Source organism: Lynx canadensis, chromosome B2 (assembly GCF_007474595.2).
Source record: "Lynx canadensis isolate LIC74 chromosome B2, mLynCan4.pri.v2, whole genome shotgun sequence".
Classification (NCBI taxonomy): domain Eukaryota; kingdom Metazoa; phylum Chordata; class Mammalia; order Carnivora; family Felidae; genus Lynx; species Lynx canadensis.
The window spans coordinates 2,919,884-2,941,068 of NC_044307.1; the positions used below are offsets into that span (position 1 = coordinate 2,919,884).

The 21,185-nt window shown below is 49.2% G+C and overlaps 5 non-coding genes across 5 annotated transcripts; 1 reads left to right on the plus strand and 4 right to left on the minus strand.

The window, feature by feature from the left end:
* Positions 1-2,313: 2,313 nt before the first annotated feature.
* On the minus strand, positions 2,314-2,395 carry TRNAS-AGA. Its single transcript has one exon. It is a non-coding gene; the product is annotated as a tRNA-Ser (tRNA).
* An 8,041-nt stretch (positions 2,396-10,436) lies between these two features.
* On the minus strand, positions 10,437-10,508 carry TRNAQ-CUG. The gene has a single exon. It is a non-coding gene; the product is annotated as a tRNA-Gln (tRNA).
* Positions 10,509-15,736: 5,228 nt separating this feature from the next.
* On the plus strand, positions 15,737-15,818 carry TRNAS-UGA. Its single transcript has one exon. It is a non-coding gene; the product is annotated as a tRNA-Ser (tRNA).
* Positions 15,819-19,415: 3,597 nt separating this feature from the next.
* Positions 19,416-19,487, minus strand: TRNAD-GUC. Its single transcript has one exon. It is a non-coding gene; the product is annotated as a tRNA-Asp (tRNA).
* A 395-nt stretch (positions 19,488-19,882) lies between these two features.
* On the minus strand, positions 19,883-19,964 carry TRNAS-AGA. The gene has a single exon. It is a non-coding gene; the product is annotated as a tRNA-Ser (tRNA).
* Positions 19,965-21,185: the final 1,221 nt, after the last annotated feature.

The following is a 21,185-nucleotide window of genomic DNA, read 5'->3' on the forward strand; positions in this document are numbered from 1 at the left end:
GTGTCCTCGGTGCCCAAACAGCTGCTTCCGCTGCCCGGACAGGCGCTCCCCGCTGCTCGGGGACAGGGGCTGCGAGCCTTGCTCACGGGCCACCGCAGACACCCAGGGAGTCGGGGAAGAGCGCCTGGAAATGCTGGGAGTCACAGCGACAGTAGTCCCTGAAGCGCCGCGGGGTGCGCGCCTAGAAGACTCCCAACTTAGACGTACCCGGTTGTTTCCCGCGCGTAGACCATCCTTGGCTTCGATGTCCTGCACGCTCAGTGTGGTGCTTTCTACACGCTGCAGATCTGTGGTGTCTTAGCCACTTGCCTCGGGGAACCAGTGAGCCCTTGGACCCAAGGAAACGCGCTCCAAGTGCAAACTACACGCCAGACTTGGAAGATTGTGCCCGGAAAAAAACAACAAAATATCTCGTCGACTCTCCAAATTGCTTACAGCTTGAAATGATAGGTTGGCTGTACTGGGTTAAAGAAAACATTATTAAAATGAATTATACTTGTTTTACTTTTTAATATGACTGATAGAAATCTTTACATTACAGCTGTGGCCGTATTTCCACTGGAAATGCTACTACTCTCTGAATATCAAAACGATGGAGGAAAGTGAAGGGTGGCCCTATCGGGTCATCTCCACTTCCTTCCTTACGTTCTCTGTTGAAATCACCGGAACTCTGGCTCCCATCCACCAGTGTGGCGTTGTCGGTTTTGTCTTCCTCCTCTACAAGACATCTTGGCAATTTAAAAGTAAAGGGAGAACTCTTTCTAGAATCCCAAGGGCAATGTTTGGAAACCAGATCACACACCCACACTCTGAGAAGCAAAATTCTGCGTCCTGGGCCGTCCTGGTTGGGGATCCTTGCTACAGTTCCCAGAACGTGGGCTCTGCCCTCCAGGGGCTCCTCCAGAAGAAGCATTGGGAATGAGAGGAACTCCCACTGACAGATCAAAACTCTCCTCTAAGGTATGTTTTTGAACACGTTAAAAAAAAAACCAACTGTCTTTTTTTACATTTATTTTTTAAAGCAATCTCTACACCCCACGTGGGGTTTGAACCAGCAGCCTTGAGATCAAGAGTTGCCCGCTCTACCAGCTCAGCCAGCCAGACGCCCTTTTCTGAACGCATTTTTGTTTTTAAATTCTGTACTTTGATGTCACATGGGTCACTTCCCTCACCTCTAAAATTAGGAATTGTTTCCACAAGAGGACCCGAACATTCCATTAGCTCTGACATTTTAGAATTCTGTTAGGTTCTGAGTCTCAGCCACCAGTAACCTGGATGTGAAAGGAGGAGAGAAGAAAGATGATGCGTTTTGCAAAGAAAGATCAAGCTCACCCTTCGAAACCTGTCTTGTAGGCCCGGCCGAGTCACGTTCATCCCACTGGCACTGCTCAGCCGAGAGGACCTGTCACAGCTCAGCACCACTGGCCCGGTTGACTTGGCGACTCAGAGTGCTTTTAATTATTCCTCCTGCCTCTGGAGACACACATAAAGGAGGCAGGGATCCCGTCATCCATCCGTAGGGTGGGCACCGTGTTTACGAGGAGTTATGAGAAGCATCCTTGCACTAGGTGCACACGGGTGTGATGACACGGGTGCGACGAAGCAGCCAGGACAGTGACAGGCCGGAGTCTCCAAGGACTGTCCAGGCAGGGAGTCGAGAGTGTTCCTTTAATACGCGACCCCCTGCCTGTAATTCGTACAGTGCGATTCTGCCTCTGAACCGGGTCTGGCTTGAGCCCAGGGAGGGTCAAACTCCTTGTCTTTGGCCCCTCTCTCCCTCCCCCCCACCCCTCTCCAGGACCCCAGGACCAGCCAGCTCAGCGAGACCCCGTCGACCCTGCTGGACGAGGAAAATGGCTTTACTTAATTTCCGCACTTGTGCAGTGGTTTGGATTCACGACTTGGCGACCATCGCCGGGTCGTGGCTTTCCCCTGTACTTGATCCAAAGTTTCCTGGGATGTCCTTTCCAGTGGCCAGGCCGTGCGTGGCGTGACAAGCGTCCAGACGAAGGTGCGATTCCTCGGAGATGCGGACCCCGCGGCCACCTCCCGGGCGGACTCGCTGCCGTCCGAGCGGGGCTGGGACCGCGGCGGACTCGGGAGCATCGCGAAGCCTGGCTCCTCCTCGGGGACGGGGACACACCTGCAGGACTGTGGCCGAGTGACTTGTGCAAAAGTGCACGGAAACACGGCGCGCGCGCCTCCTGCCCGGGCAAGCGCGGAGTCTTCCCGCCGCCCCAGAAAGGACCGGGTCGCTGGCTTCCCGGCTCAGGCGGCGACAATAGGATGGCCCCCAGGTGGGGGGCGGGGCGCCGTAGTCGGCAGGATTCGAACCTGCGCGGGGAGACCCCAATGGATTTCTAGTCCATCGCCTTAACCACTCGGCCACGACTACACGGGAGCCGCGGGCCTCATTAGCATAAGTAGCCGTGAGGCCCGCAGGTGTCAGGGGCAGGCGCCAGGGACAGGCGTCAGGGGCTCGCATCTTCCACCAGGAAGCGCATCTGCTGTTGCCGTCTCTTCCCGTTGGACATCAGCGGGGCGAATTGGCGGAGTCACGCGTCCTTGTCGTGAGCTCGGGAGGACCCCTGCCGCCGGAAGGGGCTGGGGCAGGACACCTCCCGGGAGCCCAGCTCCCTGCGCGGCCAGCTGCCGAGGGGACCCGGGAGACGCGCAGCAAACCCGCACGGGCTGTAGCATCGGGCCGCGGCTCCGTGAGGACAGCGACAGGCTGGACAACTCCAAGTGACCAACCATTTTCAAGACGAGTGTTGGGTTCTGCACATAGTAGAAGACCCCGCGGCTGCTTCAAGGCAGAAGGTGCACTCTGGTTACCGACCGGACATACACCTGCTGTGTCCTCGCGGCCCGTTTCCAAGGAGTCAAACTTACTTTAAAACAAAACCAAAAACCGCGCTGTTCGGAATTGTGACTTGAAGGAGAAGAAGTCAGCTGCAGTTGTCTCTTCGGGAGCCAGGTAGGACTTCTTCCCCAGGTTCCTTGCCACTTTCAGCCTCGGATTTACTTTATGAAACAATCGTGTTCAAAGCTTGAGGATTTCACGCCCAGACTCTGCCGCGAGAGGCCCCCCACCCCCACCCTCGGGTTCATGGGCAGGTTCAGACATCACCTTCGTCCCTTACTCCCTGTGTGGTTTTGGGGGAGTCACTTAAAATCTCTGTTTCAGTGTCTCATGCTTTAAAATGAGAATGTCTTTGTCTACTATGTTGCAATGTGCTCAGAAAGACTGCTGGATTTTATTCCTTTGGCTAAACAGAGCTCTCCATCAAGGCAAACTGGTGTTTGTCTTTATGGAAGCGAAACAGACACAGAAATGTGCACAGCTCTCCAGGGCAGGGCTTTATGAGTTTTCGCCAATCCACACACCATGGTGACCCAGATGGAGGTAGGTCGTAACCAGCGCCAAAAGAGCTCCCGCCTGACCCCGGGTCTCACCCAGATGACCGCACTGTTCACCGAGGCCATCAGAAATGTGCGGGTGAGAAGGGACTAGAATTACTGGGAAATTCAGGGCTCACTGAAGGACAGGTGGTCACAGAGCTTGTTAATGGCAACGGGAGTGACAGGACCCTGGTGGAAGCAGGCAGTTACCATGACGACCAGCTGGGCTGGAGGGTCGGCTTCACCAACAGGGCTGCGGAGACAGTTAATAGACCACAGGGTCCTGAAGGGTCAGACAGCCAGTTGGTATGTGTGCTGCATAATCTATATGATCTAGGGACGCCTGGGGGGGCTCAGTTGGTTAAGCATCTGGCTCTTGATTTTGCTCAGGCCATGATCTCAGGGTTTGTGAGTTCAAGCCCTCTGTCCCGCTCTGCATTGACAATGCGGAGCCTGCTTGGGATTCTCTGTCCCCACCTCTCTCTGCTCCTCCTCTGTTCTCTCTCTCTCTCTCTCTCTCAAAAAATAAATAAACTAAAAAAAAAAAAAACCCAATCTATATAATCTAAATTAGCAAGGGTGGATGGGAGGCTGAGAGTGCTTTCCCAGTAGGAAGTCATGATATTTTGACAAGTTCCTGGACCTAAGCTTGCCTTTTTCTAAAAGCTTTATATTTTAAAAATTGTATGTTGAGTCTGAGGATTTATGCTTTTAAGTTCATGTTGTGTGTTTAGTGAAGTTAAACATTCCATTGGAGAGGTTTTCAGTTGCAGGAAGATGGAAATGAAAGCAAACTGCAGTCTCACCCCACCCACAAGCAGCAAAGACACGGGGGGGGGCCCAATCCATCCCTGCCAGACTTTAGCAGGGCGTTCCCCTCCACCCCTGCCCCCTGCCCCCGCCACAAAGTATCTCAGAGAGAGCAGAGTACGAGGCTGAGACTTTCACTGCTCCAGGCTTTAAAAGGGCCTTTCCCAGGCCCTGTCCCTAGAGACCCCTTGGGGGGCCTGCACTATCAACCCCACCTGGCCTCTCACCCTCCCCACCGGGGTGAGATTGGAAGAGGCCTAGTGGAGAGACAAGACGTTCATCATTGCTCAGTGTTAGTGGAGGTCACACGGGGGGCAAGGATGAGGCTCTCCCACCCCTCCGATTCAGGGAAGCACTAGAGGAAGCCTAATGGGGGCCCAGGACTCCCTCTCTTGCACAGCAATAAGGAGCCTACACCTTGGGTAGCAACAGAGGCTGAATGGGGAACCTGAAATGCTATCGCTCCCTGGCCGTAACCAGAACGTTTCCCCCTTCCCCTGTCAGAGCAGTGCTAGATGTTAGAGGGAGCCAGCTAACACAGAAGGTTTATATAAGATCCAAAGTCTCATAGCATAATACCCAAAATGTCTCGAACCAATTGGACATCATTTGTGACGCCAAGAACCAGAAAGATCTTAAACTGAATGAAAAAAAGACACTCCGTAGCTGCTGTGATGGGCAGAATAATGGTGTCTCCAAATGTCCATGTTCTAACCCCCAACACTTGCAAATATGTCGCCTTACGTGGCAAAATGGCTCTTGTGAATGGGATGGAGATGGAGAGATTATCCCGAATTATCTGAGAAAGCCCAGTCTCATCACTAAAGTGCTTAAAAGTGGAAGAGGGAGGCAAAACAGTAGGCCAGAGATATGGGAGATGAGGACTCCGTCCATCGCTGCTGACTTTCAAGATGGAGGAAGGAGGGCTGCAAACCAAGGAATGTGGTGGCCTCGAAACGATGGAAACCGTTTTAAGCTTATTGGCAGCAAGCAACATTGGTCTTACGACTGCAGGGGACCGAATTCTGACCCAGTTGAGTGAGGTAACAGACTCTTCCCTGGAGCCTCCAGAAAGAAATGCAGACCCACTGGCACCTTGATTTTAGCTTCATGCATCGGGGGAACTATCAAGAGAGGGAAAAGACAACCAGCAGATTTGGAGAAAATATTCATAAATTGTATGTTTGATAAGATCGGGTTCCATATCTAGATTATACAAAGAATTCCCACTACTCAACCCAGTGTTAAAATTAGGCAAAGTACTTGAATGAACTTCTCCAAAAATGACATATAAATGGCTGAGAAGCACATGCTCAACATCACTGCTCATTGAAAGGATTGCAAACAGAAATCTCACTTTAATGGAATTACAGCGAGTGAAAAAGTTCACCTGAAAGGGTTATATACTCTATGATTCCATTTATATAGCATTCTTTTGTGTGTGTGTGGGGGGGAATCAAACCATTTTATAGAGGGGCTTTGGGGAAAGGTCGAAGGGGAGGAGGACAAGGTGGTCCTATATCCTCGGCCCCGGCTAGAATCTTCCCGACTTCAGTCGCCGAAAGACTCTTATAGTCTTTAATGGGAACACATAGAAATGAGAATCAGTGGTTGCGAGGGGTGGGGGAATGAGGGCGGAGGGAGGAAAGTAGAAGGTGTACCGGGAAAGGGAGGTGACGATGGCCATGTTTTATGTTCACTATTTATGTCAACATCCTTGTTTTTTACATTGGAGGATAATTTGCAAGATGTCACCCTTGGGGGAAACTGGGGAAAGGGCACAGGAGGTCTCTCTGGATTATTTCTTGGAAGTGCCTTTGAATTTCCAATGACCTCAAAGTAAAATATATACCTTAAATGCACCATTTCTATTATGATTAGGGTTTCCCTTAAAGTCTCAACACTCATACTTAACAAATCTGAATGTAATCAGCATCAGATGTAGCACAACTTGATTTTAGCCATAGATTCAACACTTTGCTGATTGATTTTGCTCTATCTGTTGCCTTTATTAAGCTAAGTAGCCAGGTGCCTATTTCCACAGCATTTTTGGTATCCTTAAACCTAAGTTTAATAAACAATCATGAGATTCTATTGTTTACCATCATGTCTAATCAGTGTAAGACTACTAGTGTTTACAGTAACAGGTTTACTGTTACTATCCGACAAGTTATTTTGAGACAAGAATAATAATTCCAGCTATTAAGCATGGAATGAAAATCTCCTTATGTGCTTTATCTATTAAAATACCATCAATTTGGGGCGCCTGGGTGGCTCGGTCGGTTAAGCGGCCGACTTCAGCTCAGGTCATGATCTCGCGGTTTGTGAGTTCAAGCCCCGCGTGGGGCTCTGTACTGACAGCTCAGAGCCTGGAGTCTGTTTTGGATTCTGTGTCTCCCTCTCTCTCTGACTCTCCCCCGTTCATGCTCTGTCTCTCCCTGTCTCAAAAATAAATAAACTTTAAGAAAAATTTTAAATACCATCTGTTAGTTGAAATATGAATGGATTTTCACTATTTCTGGGGTTAAAATGCTTCAATAATTAATAATTTGTGAAAATGGCTAATTTTATTTATGCAATATTAAGAATTAATAAAACTGAATTGATATAAAAAAGATAACATAAATATTGAGAGTTCTTTAGCTAGACAGCTAGCAGTGAGAAGAACATCTCATGAGGTGCCTGGGTGGCTCAGTCAGTTAAGCATCTGACTCTTGATTTGGGCTCAGGTCATGATCTCACAGTCGTGAGACTGAACCCCACTTTGTGCTTTGTTCTGGGCCTGGGGCCTGTTTAAGATTCTCTCTCTCTCTCTCTCTGTCTCCCCCCTGCCCCTCTCCCCCACTCATGCTCACTCTCTCTCTCAAAATAAATAGATAAATAAACATTAAAACAGAACATCTCATACTTTTATTCCCCAAAACTGTTTATAAATATTTGCTTTAGAATAAAATGAAGAGTAATAAAGATGTGATTGTATCTTAATTCTTCATTTCTAGAATATTTAAAAATAACTTTAAAAAATGACATTCTATTTTGGCTTTGAGTCTTTAAAGAAAAAGCCCTGTTTGAGAATTCTTTCCATCCACTCACGATAATTTAAAAGTAGAATGTTTACTTTGCCATATTCCACTTTCATGAGGAAGAAAAACTCTAAAATTAGGATAAATCTTCATTTATTCAGATATAATAAAGTCTATGAAGAAAAGGAGTAAGGGTTAGAAACAAATGGGGTCCATCTAAGTTACAAGAGGGCAGTTTTGGGGGGCCCAACTGTGCAGCACAATGAAGAAAAATTTAGCAAATGACGGTGAAACACAATAATATCAATATTCCAATTCTTGACTATTAAATTTTTAATTACAGCACAATTATAATACACCAGTATACTCACATGTCATACACTACATTAAATAATAATGCTATGGGGCTCCTGGGTGGTTCAGTCAGTTAAGTTTCAGCTCAGGTCATGAGCTCGTGGTTCGTGGGTTCGAGCCCCGGATTCTGTGTCTCCCTCTCTTTCTGCCCCTCTCCCACTCATGCTCTGTGTCTCTCCCTCTCAAAAAAATAAATAAACATTTAAAAAACAAAATATAATGTTAATATGAATTGATTTTTTCAATAATCTTTCTTTCTTTCTTTCTTTCTTTCTTTCTTTCTTTCTTTCTTTCAATCCTAGCATTTAATATTCCTTGTTGCAAGTGGTTATTGTGCGGCTTCGGCAAGGGTCTCAGACAAACACTGATTTTACAGTCATTTATCATTTGCCTGAATTATGACTTCAATGAACTTTGTCTTTAATCTTTTCTCATAATAAATAACTCTACTCTAATTTGACCCTGATCACAATGTCCCATTTCTTATATCATTGCTGTCTATAATTTTAGTTTCATTTTGTTACCACACCTGAAAAGGTAGTAATTACTAATGATATTGTCTTATGCATTCACTGCTTATTTAGATTTTCTCTTGTGTTTCTGAATGTTCTTGTTCTTTATAATTTTTGTATACCACTCGGTCATTAGTTCCAATTTCTTGTTCATTAATTTGCTCTCACTTTTGTTATCTCTACTGTTGAAACTATATATTTGAGCTTTTAGATCAATGAATAAATTTCCCCTCTCTGATTTTATTTTTTTATTATTTATTAAAAGCGATCTTTTTCATAATTTACTTCTTAATGATATAATTCTATTTGCTGTGCTTAATAACCTTCTTTAGAATATATTCTGCTAATGAATCATGACAGATGAGAAAACTACTGGGAGAAGAAAAGTTGGGCAAGTTGCGAAAAAGGAATAGTAGGTGATAATCATATTGCTGAACATAGTGCACTAATATGGCGGAGACTTCATAGGTTAGGAAGAAACGCCTAGCTATGAACTGCGCATGCTCAAGACAGCAGCCATAACTCAGTCCCCAGCCTCCCGTGCAGCTAGAAGACAGGCCTGTGCCCTCAGCTTTGCCAATCAGATGTCTGAAAGCAAGATCTCTTCCTTCAGAAGAAAGAAACAGATGGCAAAAGTCTTATGCAGAACTGCTTCCCGGAAACAGTAAGTGTAGGTAGATATTTAAGCTGTTCGCGCCAGTAATAGCCTACTGTACCTGGAGACATAGTTCTGCTGGCAGTGAACTCTAGGAATTAAGGCATTATGAGTAATTAGGAGAACGGGGTAGTATAATATAGAAGGGCGAGTGATTATTACTGTGCCCAAGCCTTTGGAGGGAGGGAATGACAGCTGAAAGTTATAAATTCCAGCTAAATGCGTGGTTATCGAATCGTGGATTTTCTCTGCCCTAAAACACTTTCAATTTCCCATGACCCCAGAGCTGACCTAAGTCAAAACCAAATTCATATTATGTATAATTATGTGAGTTTCCCATTAACAAAAAGATGGATGAATGAACTGCGGTATATCGACACAGTAGAGTATTATGCATGAAAGGAGGAGTGAACGAATGACTGAATGAATGGCAGCTACTTGCAACAAAGATAACAATTAATTTTCGCAATATGTTATTAAGTCAAAGAGTAAGACCCATAAGATCATTTATAGCCTGATACTCTGTATCTTGAAATAAAAATAGGCAATGTTTAGGAACGCCCGCGTGGCTCAGTCAGTTAAGTTTCTGACTTTTGATTTTGGCTCGGGTCATGATCTCACGGTTCATGGGATCCGGCCTCACATCGGACTCTGTGCTGGCAGTGCAAAGCCTGCCTGGGATCCTGTCTGCCTGTCCCCTGCTCGCACTCTCTCTAGCTCTCAAAATAAATAAACTTTTAAAAAGGGCATATGAAAAGCTTATACCCAGTAGCAAATATTAAGTGAAAAAGTATATATACCGTTTTTAGGAAGGCAATAGATGAAATAAAAGTAAGGAAAACACTTTGGGATTACTTCTTGGGGATCTCGGGAACTTCCTTGTCTTGCCTGAACTTGTGGCATACGCAGACATTCACCAGAAAAACAACCAGCTTGCAATCAGAACGTTCAGTTTTATGAAAATAAAGCGATCGCAGAGATGTCCTCGGATGCAGTCGGAAAGCCCCGTGATTTCTCTGGAACATATTCGTCACCGACAGCAATTCTGTGCGGTGGATCAATGTCACGGAAACGACCAAAGGAACACCGCGGAGATACTTAGAAAATGTATCTGAGTCTTTATTTGCTCTGTCCACAGTGCTTCAAGTTTACATGGGCATCGTCCAGTGGTGTTCAAATATCTGAGACAGTTCAAGAAATCCTTTATTTAAAGTAGGAATCGATTTTCACAAATCTTCATTTCTCCGTGGAAAATGAAACACCTCTGAAGTCTGGTCATTGTACCTACTGGACATTATGAAGCCTCATTCTCTCTGGGCAGAACAGTATTGTGCTCAAGAGGATCTCTTTTCTCCCTCAATTCTGTCGCCTCCTTTTGACCCTGCACCAAGTGAGCTCAGGGCATTTTATAGAGCAATCAATCAGGAAAAGTTCAACTCAACTCAAAGTTACGAGCGTCACAGAAGATCTGTTAGGTGGGAGAGGAAAATGGGGAGAAAGAGGGAGGTGGTTCTGCACTCCGAACAAGACGGCAGGGAGGCAGTGGGGTCCACACAAGAGTTCGTGTCATCTTCCCCTTCTAGATTACACTCTGGGTTTCATGTGAACCGGGGACTCCCTGACGATCATTCCTAGAAAAGAAAACTTAAAAAAAAAAAAAAAAAAAGGATGAAAACACTTAGGTTCCACCGAGATTTGAACTCGGATCGCTGGATTCAGAGTCCAGAGTGCTAACCATTACACCATGGAACCCCACAGCCGCTGTCGCTGACAGCTCTCCTTCCCGACAGGACGCATCCCCATTTGTGGCTCAGGTTCCTCGGAAAAGCTGGCATTTGCGCCCTGCGCAGGTATCAGCCTGCCTCCGTGACGCAGGCCTTTCCTCGCGCGCACCGGGCTCTCGGCGCAAAATTCCGAAGCAAATCGGTTTCTAGGGACAGATGAGACAGGTCCTGCTTTTTGTCGCCCTCTGCCCTTTCTGCAGCTCGCCCCCCACCGCCAATCCGGGCCCGGCCGCCCCCGCCCGGCTGCGCAGACGCAGGTGCAGCGGCTCCCCCGGCGGGCGGCGAGGCTCCCCCTCTCCCGAGCTTCTCAGCAAGACTCCCTGCTGTCGCGGAGGAGATCCTCCCACCCCACCCCCCCAAAAAGGGGGGACGGTAGGGGACAGAAGCGATCCCAGACTGTCAAGCTGAAGGGCTGAGGACGGAGCGAACCATCTTTCCTGAGAGTAAGTAATCGCCAAGTTCCTGCAAGACGGAGGTCAGTCCCACATCAGAGAAGGTATGGGGGCTGGTACCAGTCCCTGGGAATTGGTTTAAAATGTTCGTGCTCATTCACAGGCATCTTATATCTTCTCCCCCAACAAAATGCTGCTGAAAAATTCTTCTCTTCTTTCCCAAGATAAAGAACTCATTAGAGCAAAGATTCCTGGTATATTTCTTTTGCCTCTTGCTTCCAGATCATATCGAATAAAATCTGGGAAGCCTCTTTCCCACAAAGGTGCCCCTAGATACATACATATATCATTTTGCAAACTATTCCAGGTGTTCATGGACCCCAGGCTATGAATATTCTGCATCTGGAGATTCTCTTATGTCACCTAACCTGATCTGTAACTGAATAAAAACAAATTCTCTAAGTAGAAATGAAGCATCACACTGCTGAAGGAGAATCACCTTTTAATTGTGACTAAAATTTTCATTAATCTTTGTCTTGCGAATGAGGTCAAAGTTGTATCCGTGACCGAAGCCCAAATACTAGTTGGACTGGTTCTCAGGGGGCTGTTGGGGTGCAGATTCCCGAGAATGCAGTCTGGGGACTCACACGTAAGTAGGTCAGATGGAATGGGGACGGAAGGGGGGACGGGCTCATCTTTGTCGTGGGGCAATCGCACCTCTACTGCGTCCTCTCTGAGAAGACCCCTTACATTCTGACCTTCTCCAGGAATCGGTAAAGAAATTAGCATGTAAATGGAAGGCAGGTGCCCGACCGCTTTTTCTCTCTTGACTGTCAGTGAGTTTGCCAAATCCTGTGTCATTTAAACCCAGTTTCTAGGCCTGAGCCTGGGTGGCACAATGGGTCGAGCATCTGCCTTTGGTGGAGGCCATGATCTCACAGTTCATGGATTCATGGGTTCGATCCCTGCATCAGACTTTGTGCTGACAGTGTGGAGCCTACTTCAGATTTTGTTTCTCTCTCTGCCCTTCCTCCTCTCACACACTCTCTCTCTCACAAATAAACATTTTTTAAAATTAAAAACAAAATAAACCTAGTTTCCTTGGGCTTTTTCCTGTCCACTCACAGAGGCACTGTTCCCCCCAGTCATAGCTATCTCATAAACCATATTCCAGCTGCTTCCTGAAGATTAAGACATAAAGTAGAAAGGATCTCAGAGGAAGATGCAGAAAATACAAATAAAAATGGAACATTATCGTCAAATTAAAGCGAATATTGACTGAATAAAACAATACGAATGTCTTCTGGAGGAGAAAATGAATGTAGAATTTAAATGCACACAAACAGGGGCCCCTGGGTGGGTCAGTTGGTGAAACGCCGGATGGACTTGGACTTCGGCTCAGGTCATGATCTCACTGTTCGTGGGCTCGAGCCCCACATCAGGGAGCTCGCTTCAGATTCTGTGTCTCCCTCTCTCTCTCTGCCCCTTCTTGGCTCAGGCTCTGTCTCTCTCCCCCTCAAAATAAATAAACATTAAAAAAATTAAGTGCATGCAAACAATGGCATTTAAATCAAGAGAGGAATGAATAGAATTAAATTTTTCTAACATTAAGTCCTTTGCATTGTCTGGAAAGATGGTAACATAAGAACCGTTGGGTCAGGACTATATGTGGTGATCTCTAGGCTCACCATTGAAAGAAAAATTAAAAGAACATGCAGCTTGCATGTTGGTAGAGAGGAAATAATAGAATAACATAGAACTGTTCAGTCAACACAAAAGCAGACAAGATATAAAAGGGGGAACATAAAAGGGCAGGGTAATACACGAAGTGGGATATATCAGAAGGGACAGAAAACTACACAGAGTGGGATGATCATTTCAACCCAAAACATATTCTGTAATCTGTTGACTGGGATGGGGCGGGAGGGGGCTGCATCTATTTCCGGACCTGTGTGGGGTCCCAGCATGTTCTCCATGTGAGGAATCACTGCTGTGTGCACGTGGCTTTCATCCACCTCTGTACGTGCACGTTCACGAAGAGAGACAGAGAGTTACACACACACACACACACACACACACACACAAACGCCCTTCTAGTCCCCAAGTGGCAGTATTTTCCAAGTTGTTTCATTGCGATTACGCGTAGATGAGAAAAAATTGTGGCATGGGGGGGGGTGTCCCAGTGGTCTCCCGTATCTTCCGAGCGGCTGGTTCAGGGCCGGTTTCCTGCCTGCACCCTCACACGGGAGGTTCGTGTCTCTCATCCTTTTCACCGCGCCAAGTTCAAGTTTCATCCCCATGACGACCGCTAGGATGACTCTGGCTCCAAGCCCACAGGGATCACTTTCTACTCTGCGTGAAATCCACGGGGCGACGGGGGCAATGAGGTGGAGGGCCCAGGAGCAGGGCACCTTACAAAGCTGCCCCAGCCCTCCTGGACGCGTGCCCCCCTCCAGCTGCATTGTTGAACAACTGGTCTATTTTAATTAATAATAAACATCTTTTCCTAAATAAACAAGGCCAAGAGCAGAAGACCTTGCTTTGCAAACGCTTCGCAAACACGGAGCTCATCTGTTCCAGAGCATTTTGGCGGTTTCTGTTCGGCGCTGATTCTGGCGTGGCCCAAGGAGACAAACGCCCTCCTCAAAACAAACCTAGACGTTCGTTCGCTGAGGACTAATTCTCAGAATCTGCACATCAGCGTGGCAGTCTCTGCGGCCACCAGCCTCACCTTCGTGGCTACTTTAGGACTTCAATCTCCCAAATTATTTCTCAAATTATTATTATTATTACTGTTATTATCAATTGTTATGATTATTTGGCCAATATTGAGTTTTAAAAGCCAACTGGATTGACGACGTCTATTAAAAAAACCCAACAAAACCCAAAATGAACATGGCACTTTTCTGCACTAAATCCTCTCTCAAGTGAACTCACATTTCCTAGCTGCAGCCACTCAGTTGCTTTCTCCTGCTAGCTCTGCGACCTGGGGCCGGACACTTAATCTCTCTGTGCTTCCTTCCTTCCCAGGAAAACTGGGCTTCATGGCCATGGTGGACAAGTATTCCCCGTGTGCCTCCAACGTTTGGCTGCTGAGTGATACTGAAGCCTTGTACCTGGAGAATACATCTTTCTGGCTCCAGCAATAGAGTCACGATTTCTGCTGCTTCATTTTAAAAACACTTGAGTCACGAGGTGTACTTCATGAAAAACACAAGGAAAGAAATAACCCACAACCCTCAAACGCCTAAGCTATACCATCACCCCCTCCCATTTTTGGAAATGCTTTAATTATAACTAACAGCATCACGAGTGTCTCTGCACATAAATAATTTCTTTTAGTTTGGGTTCTTTCCCTAGGAGAGTTTGCTCCAAAATAAGTTTGCCGTGGAAGGAGGTTAGCCATTTGTGTGGGCTTCCGCGGTGGAATGTGGGAGCGAGTCCCGAACAAGGATCTTGTTCCAAGCACCCCGGGAAGGGAGCTGGCTTGGTGGCCCAGGACTGCCCTAACAAATTACCAGAAAGTGAGTGGCTTAAAGCGACAGAAATGTATCTTCTCACAGCTCCGGAGTCCAGAGACCCGAATGCACGGTGTCTCCAAGGTTGGTGTTTCTAGAGGGACCGAGGAGAACCTCTTTCATGGCTCTCCGCTGGCCTCCTAGGTTTGCAGCCGCTTTGTTCCAACCTCTGCCTCCCCCTTACGTGGGCCGTGTCCCCGTGTGCCTCCAAATCTCCTGCTCCTTATAAGGACACTATCATTGGATTTAGGGCCCCACCTAATCCACAATGACCCCATTTAATAACTTGATGGCATCAGCAAAGACTCTCTTCAAATAGTCACATTCACAGGTGGGAGGGGGGACGGGATTTCAGCGGATCTTCCTGGCGCCCAGCCTTGGACCCACTGGGGGAGCACCTGTCCCTCCGCCCGCCCTGAGAACAGACGCGGGAGCCTGAGGGCCTCGGGCGCGCAGGGAATTCTCCCGACCAGATCAGCAAGTCTGGTGACTGTGCTGTGAGGGAGCTTTGACAAAGCACTTCAATCCCCAGTTCTCACCCCTGTGGTCCCTAAATTCTGCACTGAGAGAAGAACCCGGTTCCACGGGGTGCCGCTGAAGGCAGTCTCTGCGCGCGGGGACAATCCTATTACTCGAGCCAGACGCGGCCGCGCTCACACGGCCCGTGTGTTAGGGGAGCTGCACAGGGTCCTCCCCGTCCGACCTGCATCTCCCCATCCAAGGGGCCTCCCTCCCGGGGCAGGCGAGGCGCAGGGACCCCCCTCCCGGGTGGTCTTCTGCACCTGCTCCCTCCCGCCCCTCCCGCCGCACCCGCGCTCCCGTCGGGTTTCAACCTGTTCTTGGAAAGCAGGAAAGCGCAAAGCAGGTGAAGGCCATCGAGGTATTGAGGTTCTAGTGGCGGGCGCCGACAGCAGACGCCAGCAACTCGGAGTCCTCCCAGCGCGCTCCCAAGGCCACTGGCACCTGCACATCCGAGGCCGCCGGGACCACCGCCCGCTCCGCAGAGACCCCGCGGACGCGCGGCCGGCGGTGACGAGGGAGCGGACTCCGGGCACGGACAGTCTTCCCTGAATCCCACCCGCGCCGCCCGATTCCCTTTGCTGCCGGATGACCCCCGCACCCCAGACTGAGAGGCCTCGCGTGGACGCAGACCCGACTCCCGCACAGCGAGCCTCCCTCCCCGCGTCGCATCTCGGCGTCGCGGCGCGTCCAGGCAGGCGCAGGACGGCCTGGCGCTGCGAGGTGGCCCGCCTTCAAAATCGCTGGCAGGAGGCGGCCGTCAGCAGGTAGTCGTGGCCGAGTGGTTAAGGCGATGGACTTGAAATCCATTGGGGTCTCCCCGCGCAGGTTCGAATCCTGCCGGCTACGGTTTTGCCCTTGGCGTCCGGGTCCCCTGGTCGCCCTGCCTACCCATTTCTCTGGGTCTCATAACCTCTTCCTCCGATGCCAAACAGTCGCAAAGGGGTGAGTAAATCTGTGAGGGTGTGGACGTTTTGACTTGAGGAAGGCCGTTTCTTTTTCCACGGTTATGGCTCATAGCCAACTCGGGGTCGCTGGGCAGCAAAGTCGGACCCCCATCTTCTGGAGACGAGGTGTTTTCCTTGCTACCGTCTGCTCTAGGGAACTCAGGCTTTATAAAGCAGTATTTACTCTAACAGCTACCAATGTTTGAATCCTTACTATGTCCCAAGCACTGAATTTGGGATTACCTGCATTAGCTCATTTAATCCCATAGCCCTATCATGTAGGTAACATAAGTCCCATTTTACAGATAAGGAAACCCGAGACTGAGTCGCCCAACACTGCACAGTCAAATGCTAACTAGAGCAAGGACTTCCTTAAATGCAGTTGTGAAGTCACTTTTCACAAATATTGCAGGGTTAGTGGCCAGCAACTCAATCCTGGTGTAGTTCACACGTAGGAAATGACGTTAATATCAGCTGGTATTTATCAAGCGCCCATTACATACAAATCTCCAAGCGCTTTGTGTATGTTAGCACGTAAGATCCTTACAACATTCGTGTGAAGTGAATTGTATTAATATCCTCAGTTTAAAAATCTGGAAAGGGACACCCATAGGAGTAAAATAAGTTGGCCAAGGTCACGCAGCTAGTAAGTGGCAGGACTGAGTTTGAACTCTGTCTGGGTTTGTGTCTATACCCAGGGAGCCAGACGTTGGTGCAGGTGTGGGGGCAGCTCAGCTTGCTCTCACTGCTGTTGTCTACACTTGGAAATTAATGTTACTGCCTGACTCTCTTATTCAGATTTTTGCCTCCATAGATAAATCTAAGTGGTTGGCCGGGAGTGTGAGTTGTTACCCACTGTGTGTTAAGTGTTTTGTTAGCCCAAGTGTAGGGCGGATCATTGAACAGCAATGAGGTTTTACCTGTTTTTGAGTGATAGTAACTGATTGTTATTGTGGCTTCATATGAATGATCGGTTTATAAAGAGCTCTGCACCCATTAAACCTTCTCAGTGTGAAAATTCCAGGGCCCAAGAGTGGGAAAAGTTGGTTAAGCCACAAGAAGTGGATATTTCTAGTTTGAGAGTAAGAACAAAATCCACGTGGAGCCCCCTCCAAAAACCATCAGGGAAAAAGCCTGCTGATTCTGGCAAACTGGGTGTATTAAACTTACTCCGCAAGTTAGAGTCTCAGACTGGAAGAGTCTCGGTGTCTCAAAGAGGGGACTTAGGGAAGGAGACTTATAAGAGCTTTAGGGGCCAGGATTCGTCACAGGATGACTTTAGAGCAAAATTACTAATGGAGATCTGTGGTGACACTGGTCTGAGGACGTAAACTAAGTAAATGACCGGGGTAGTCAATCGTCTTATCTTTGGAACGTGAGTGCCTGTGGAATTACTCTTACTATGGTATTACCATGAAATTTACAGATAACATGGTAGACAAAGAAGTTGAACTTAGAGTTTCTCTTGCACATCGAGGTCTGATACACTTTATCCATTGAGTGTGTCATAGTATCACATTTGCAAGTTTTGGAAAGAAGTGGGATTTAAAGATAAAAAAAGTGAAAATCAGGTCAGTTAGAGAAAAACTCCCGAACCTAACAGCACAGTCTCTGACCAGCACTCACCGGGTTCAGTATCTCCACCTTACAACTTAGAGACTCCAGGGGAGAGTTCTCTGGTCCCAGCCCTCTCTTCCTACCTTCTCCTGCACATCCGGGGACCAAGGACACTTACCTGGGCCTTATGGTTGATTCGGGAAACAAAGTATAAACTCAAAGACTCCGTGTTCTGATTTGCATGCAGAAGAAAGTGGAAAGGAAAGGTCCAGGTAGGAACAGACCTTTTGTTTGTAGAGGAACAAAATGAAACAAAAAGCCAACACACACACACACACACACACACACACACCCCTTCACCACTCTTGAAAATCAGCCCCAGATGTCAAGGCATCTCTTAAAGTCCACCTCCTCCACGGAGGCATCTGGAATGTTCCTAGTTTGGGCCACAACAGTGCTGCCGTGAATATTCTCGTGCGTGTCTTTGCAACATCAGTCGGGGGTTTCGCCGGGCAGATGTCGTCTGGGATGGAATTGTGGAACCGCCGTAAGTGTGTATGTTCAAGCTTGAGTCCTGTGATGCCAAAGTACTTTTTGCAAGTAATCGAACCCACAAATGAGAGTCCACATCCTTGTCTTCTGTTATTTTATTTGGACGTTTCTAACGGGCAAATAGTTGTGCTGGTTAATTTTACGTGTCAACCTGCTGGGCCGTATGGTCAGTCGTTATTCTGTGTCTCTGCGACGTTTCTGTGAGGGTGTTTTTGGATGAGATTCACGTGGAAATTGGTGGACTCTGAGCAGAGCAGATTGCCCTCCATCACGTGGGTGGGCATAAATCCAACAAAAGACGGGCTTCCCGAGCAAGAAGGCATTCAGGCGGCAGACAGCCTTCAGACTTGCCCGGCTGCCTGGGTTCTTCTGGGTCACCGGCCCGCTGCCCGCTCTGGAGATTCTGGACTTACCAGCCTCCATAAGCTTGTGACCAATCCTTCCAAATAAATCTCTGTCTCTCTAGAAACACGTCCTATCGGTTCTCTTTCTCTGGAGAACTCTAACGAATGTAGTGGTGGAACTTACTTGCTTTACTTGTCACTTTTTCTGGTGAGGTTATTGGTTACTTTGATGCCCTCTTCTGTGAAGGACCCCTTGGACGTTTGCCCATCTTTCTGTTAGACTGTGTGTTTCCTACTCATTTTTCTTATTCGCATCCCTGTGTATGGAGAGCCCAGCTAGGCTACCCCGGGGGGGACTGCGGTCTCAGCATCCACGTTCTTGGGCCGAGGCCCGCAGGGACGGGAAAGGGACACCAGGCCCTCGTACAGGTGTGTGCCCTACACAGCAGCCCGCAGGGTCACAGCAAATGTACGTTCCTGCCATGACGTCCCCGAAGCGCTCGTGATCAAGTCTCCCCTGCCTCCCAGGGCCATGACATTGCGCTCTCCTTAGATTAGAGCCCTGTGGAGCTCACCCAGACCCCTCTTCTGGTTCGAACCGGCCAGTCCAGCCCTAGCCCTGGAACCCCCCCCAGAGCACTGCACTCACGGGCCCTAATAAAGGCAGGTCGGGTTGCTCTGTCTGCCTCGACCTCCCGACGCGGCGCTCTGAAGCGTGGGCGCCCTTCCTCCACCACCTGTGAGTAATGAACTTCTCTGTCGTAACTTCTCTTGCGGTCCCCCGTTGAGGCTTGCCCGGACTCGCCAACCGGCACCGAGCGCTCCCCCTAACAGAGGCTGATTGAACAAGGTCAAGACGGCGCGCGGGCTTCTGCGTCCTGGACCGCGTCTTCTATCAGGCAGGCGCGCCCGGAAGAGCCGCGGCGGCGGGAGAGCGCTTCCCGGTCCCCGCCGCTCACGGTCGCCAACAGGGTCGAGCTCCGCAGCTCTCCGGGCGGCCAGGGATTCCAAAACAGGCGGGTGTGGACGCAAAAGGATGCTCCGTGCTCCCCGTCGGGGAATCGAACCCCGGTCTCCCGCGTGACAGGCGGGGATACTCACCACTATACTAACGAGGAGGACGCGGTGGCGCCGTCCTGCGGATCCCATAAAGCCAACCCCCGCCGCCCGCGTGCTCTGGGCCCCGAGGGCGGCGCGCGGCTCGCTCCCGCGACCCCTGCCGGCGACCCCGCCCGCCCTGCCCGCCCGACGGCGCCCGCTCCCCGGCCGGGCTGCCCCGCCGCGCTGGGGGACGCAGGCGGCCGAAGCGGCGACCCCGGGCCGCTCCAGAGCTGCCCCGAAACCGGGGGCGCCCGCGGCGCGTCCCCGAGACCCCCGCACCTGCTGCGCCCTCGGCACAGCCGCGCCCCCTCCGCGGGGCTCCCGGGCTTTGATTAAAAAAAAAAAAAAAAAAAAAAAAAAAAAAAAAGGCGGGGGGGTGTCCCGCTCGCCCGCCCGCGGGAAAAGGAGCCGCCGTAGTCGGCAGGATTCGAACCTGCGCGGGGAGACCCCAATGGATTTCTAGTCCATCGCCTTAACCACTCGGCCACGACTACACGACGCTCGGCCGCCTTTTTCAAGTCGTAGACAGCGCGGCGCCCAAGCCCGGCTCGCGGGCCCGGTGCACCGCTCGGCCGGCCCGGTGAGCGGAACGCGAACCCGCGGGGAGAACGGGGGGCTGGCCTGTAAAACGGTACAGATTAAGAGGGCCCGACCTCTCGTGCCGCCCGGGCAGTCGGGAGCGCGGGGAGGAGAGTCCTCACCGCGGGCGCGTCGGTGTTTCCAGCAGACAAGTGAGTCCGGCACGAGGCGGCCGTCTGAGCCTGGGCCCTCGCGGGGTCGCACCCGGGGTCTGCTTTCTCCGCGCTGGAACGGCCCCCACTGACCCCGCGGTCTTCCGGGGTCCCGGGAGGGGGAGACGCCGTGGCTTCCGTGAACCCTCCACTCGGACCGAGCAAACGGGGCAGAAACAGCCGCTTTGCGTGGTCACCAAGGCCGCCGCGTCGTTGTCGTTGCAGAACCGTGGAAGCGGCACGTTGGCCAGGAAGGCAGGACGGTGACGCCGGCCCGATCTCAGGGCACCAGGTAGCCCGCAAAGAATTGGATCCTCGTCGTTCTTCTTGGAAAATGCGTGTGAACCTTAGTACCCATAACAGCACGTACACATAGCCCCCATGTATAGAAAGTGAAACCCCAGATTAAGCAAGTACATTTAAAAAAAAAACAAAAAACTGACGGGACACTCGCCAATCGAACAAGAGAGCAAAGACGTGCAGTGAAGTGAGGGTAGCTGTCTGTTTCGATCACTTTTGTTTTCCTTAAATTTTTCATAGGAAGCATTGCTCTCTGCGTGATTTATATCACCGGAAAATATGAAAATGGAAAGCCAGGTTTAAATCAATATGCCACTGCATACACCCTTACGTTAAAAACCCGGTGTGAGATTTGTCAATATTATTCAACTTGTCAAATAACCAGGTTTTGGGGTTCACTGATTTTCTCTACTGTTCTGTTTTGTTTAATTGAATTTTGCTTTTCTCTTTAATATTGCTTTCTGCTTATTTTGCATTTAATTTGCTCTTTTTTTCTAGTTTTTTTTTAAATTAAGTTTTAAATTTTAATTCCAGTATCGCTAATCCACAGTGTTATATTAGTTTCAGGTGCACTTTTTGTAGTTTCTTGGGATGGACTATAATTCACTGATTTAAGAACTTTTATAATATAAGCATCTCTTGCTATAAATTGCTCTCTATACAAAGCTTCAGCTGTAGATGTTT